Consider the following 4,137-nt stretch of genomic DNA (forward strand, 5'->3'; position numbering starts at 1 on the left):
ACTTCATATTCATGAGCGCTAAGCCCGGCCCCATATTTCTTTCTCTCGTTCTCTCTCTCTCTCTCTCTCTCTCTCTCTCTCTCTCTCTCTCTCTCTCTCTAACACACGCGCGCGCGCATTATTATGAGGATAACCATAAGGACTCTTTGGCAGTGCTGTGGTGGAAAAATAAAAGTGGAAATAATCTATGACCCGAAGGCATTTTGATACTCATAAGTCAGCACAAGCCACAAACATAAACGAATTATACCTTAAGACACGCATCATGCTCCACCTCCCCACCTCTAGATAGATTTTATCTGTTTTTAAACGATTGTTATTATTTAAACGCTACTCTCGCCACAGTGTATACTCTTATTTTACCTCATAAAGATTTATGTCAGCTTAAAAGATGGACAGAGCGAGTTCGGCTGGGTTTTACCCCCCTCCCCTTCAATATTTTAAGCAATAAGGAACATACTAAATCATCTGGGCTGCAAAATGGGCTCGCATCAAGGCCAGTGCTGAGTCAAGGGCAGATTCCAAATGCATGGTATGTCAGAGAAGCCTTGGATAAAGAGCATAAAATTCCACAGTAGGAAAAAAAAGAAGCTCAATCTCTTCGCCTTTTTTAAGCACACTTTATGGGCAGAAATACTTAATTGTCTGACATTTTAAACAACCTAAAAGTGGCAGCTTGATAGTATTAGGAGTATATGCAACAGTGCCCCCAGAGTGGAAGACATGCCATAAGAAATGTAACTTACATTTTAAAGCTGTTTCCAATCTGCTTCTATAGCCAAGCATAATATCGAGATGGGAAACCCCGCTGTCTGGATTTAGAGCTTCAAGGTTCAAAATCACTGATAGTTTGCTGAAAGATGTTATTACCACACTGTCCTTTTGGTGTCAAAGGGCAATGTGTCCCAGGTGTATCTCTGCCAGAAGGTAATCCGTAAACCGGATAGGTGAGTGCCTTACGTACACATGTACACATGTGGATATGAGAGGATGGAAACCACCCACCCCCTCCCCTCCCTGCCCCTGTGGTTAGTGATTTGTGTGGACCAATTACACAGGTCACTCAATGGGTCAGAATCAAAGAAACACACAAAACTGGCAAAGTGAGGAGCATCATCAATCAGTAACTATGTAATACTTCACCATCTCACTTTATAGCTGTTTATGAGCCTATCGCATGTCTCAGATGTATCCGTTTGTATCTGATAAGCAGAAAGGTCATGGGTTTTCTCAAACCCCACAAGTAACCGAGGTGCAGTGAGACATGTAGCTTATCTGATATTTTGTCGAGATGTGTTATGACACAGGGTTGGTGCATGGTAGCACTGTAAGTAGCGGTAGCCCTTTAATGTATTTGAAAAGGGAGGCATGTGTGAGCGTGCAAAATAATTGAACCACCGCTTATTTCTTTATATAGAAAAATGGGAAACAGGTGCAGTGATTTATTGAAATATGTGCATACATGAATGGATGTGCATGATTAGTCAATATAAGTATGTAGCAGTCATACCAAATATTGCAATAGTCACTATATTTCAAGTATGACCACCTTTATTCTTCAGCACAGTCTGAACTCTCTTAGTCAAACTTTCATGTCATTTCTTTAAGTAGTCTTCAGGAATAATTCTCCACCTGAAGGACATTGCCTTTGAGGACAGGCGTAGATCCCATTCCGAAGCCGCAGGGAAACTCATCCAAAGAAGAGCTTTGAATGTCTTTCAGTGACATTCAAAGCTCTTCTTTGGATGTCGGCTGTCTTTAATATTCATCTCTCTAAAGATGATCCCACATTGCTTCAGTAATGTAGAGGTCTGGGCTCTGGGGAGGCCAGTCCATGACTAATAGTGTTCCACTGTGTGTTTCTCTATCCAAGTGTGCTTTTACTGCACTGGCAGTGTTTTGGGGATTATTGTCCTGCTGAAAAATGAAGCTGCTTCCAATCAGATTCTTTCCAGGTGGTATTAAATGGTGGTTCAAAATCTGATGGCACTTTTCTGAGTTCATAATTCCATCAATTTTGATAAGATGACAGAGCCTCCGTTGTGTTTTACTGTTGTACCTCTCTCCAGACCACCTCTGAACATACTGATGTTGGATGAACCAAAAAAATTCCAATTTGGATTAATCACTCCATAAGTCCACAAGAACTGGACTGAAAATCAGTCCAGTCCTTGTGTAATCTTGCAAACCTCAGCCTTTTCTCTTGTTTCCCTTTCTTGGGAATGGCTTCTTGACTGGCGTTTTCCCACTGAAACCATTTCTGATGAGGCTTTGTTGAACAGTAGATGGATCAGTTGAAGGGCCAGATACATATCTCGGGTCCTGTGTCAGTGTATGTTTTCACCTTATGTTTCTTTGGGAATCAATTCTTGGTCTAAAAAATGCTATTTTGAGCCTGTCAAACTGTTATCTTTGGCATTTTTATGGCGATTCAACTAAAGAAATTTGAGCAAATGATGTATTTTTGCTACAGGCTCTTAGTAACAAAGTGCCTAATAGAATTTAAAATTGGTTCTTTGCTAAGTTGTCTGTGTGTAGACTCAACACTGGTTCACCTCATGAGTTAGGAGCCTTTTTTAAGCTTGAATGATTCGCAGGCTAAGCGGCTTACCAAATCGAACCAAAAGCATTCCTCTGAAAATGAGCCTGTACTAGGACTGGACTATAAATGAGGGAAAAAGCAGCCAATGTACAAAGAAAACCTTTGAAGGACTTTTAGAAAACCTGGAGAACTATTACTCAAAACCACTTAAAAAAATACCAAAATGTCACTGGAAGAATAATATTTTTAAAAAATGAGGGGAGGCTCAAGACTTTTGCCCAGCACTCTAAGTGGTCTTAAATCACCGCTGTCAATATTCAGGTGTCACATTTCCTGTGGTTGAACTTCAAGATGAAAGGTGCAGCTTCCTCTACCCCAGCTCCACTCACTGACCTGATAAGCATCTCAGGTTACAGGCCTAATTTCAATGCTGTTCTGGGTAATTAGGGTTAATTGGAGAAGTTTTTAACCTCAGGGAGCATTTTTTCTTCTTGATGGGAAAAGCCAATCTTGTGGACACTTTGAGTGGGGTGGGGAAATCTGTCGGGTCTTCACTATCTGCCCAGAGGTGATGCTGGTGTTTGGGTTGATGACAGGAGTGGTGTGAGAAGTGAGAGTACATCCAGAAAAATAAGAGGGGTCTTTCTTTCTTTCTTTCTTTTTTTTTTTAACAAAGACGGGATGTTTTTTGTGTTTCCACGTTTGCACAGGAAGCCTCCACCCCCACCGATGATTGGTGCTCCCTGTAAGCATGGCTCGTAGCTGACACGGCGCACAGACAGGGTTTCTCCTCTGAGGCCACGGTGATAATCTCCTGCAGCCTTAATGTGATTATGGTAATGATCACACAAATGACCCCTGGGCTTTGGGGGATCTGTGTTTCATAGATCCCCACACATGGGCTGCAAAGGCACTGTGACTCCATTGGCCAGCATAAGAGACCACCGGACTGAACCAGTCCTGGTGGGCCACTTCTGTTCTTATGTCCTTGCTGAGCTTGGAAGAGTAGAGTGAATGACCAAATAAATTCCAGCCAGCCACAAAAGAGCTGAACGGCCATGAGAGAGATGGATATCTTTTGTTGTCTGACACTCAGTGCCGTATACCAATCCAATTACCTCAGCCTTTTGCAACCCCTCCTATCACAGGGCATGGCATTGAAGCCTGCCTGAATTCAGACTCAGACCCCTAACAAGAATGCGGTGGATTAGATGGTTAGTGAGCATTCCCTTCCCCCCTATTTTTACTAAGATCTGTGCACTCTCTCCTAAAGAGATTTACTCCTCGTGCTATCTTTTAAAACATGTATCCTGTTCACATTTTAATGTCCAGCCACCAAAGGCAGAGAACGGAATAATTACTTTCCTCTGTAACCAAACACTACGTGGCTCTGTTGTTTCAACATGGACTTTTATTGTGGACAGTCAACAGTGAAAGGCAAGAAAGCACCGTGTGACACACGTTGTGGATTTGATCACGGGATAGTAAAAGTGACGCCGCACTACTACAGACATGCGGCTGCACATCAGGGCTAAGAGGACTACTTGTTTGTTGGTGACGAGTGTGTAGAGCAAAATGGAAGTCCCCCTTCCACT

This window comes from Astatotilapia calliptera, chromosome 13, assembly GCF_900246225.1.
Source record: "Astatotilapia calliptera chromosome 13, fAstCal1.2, whole genome shotgun sequence".
In the NCBI taxonomy this organism is placed as follows: Eukaryota; Metazoa; Chordata; class Actinopteri; order Cichliformes; family Cichlidae; genus Astatotilapia; species Astatotilapia calliptera.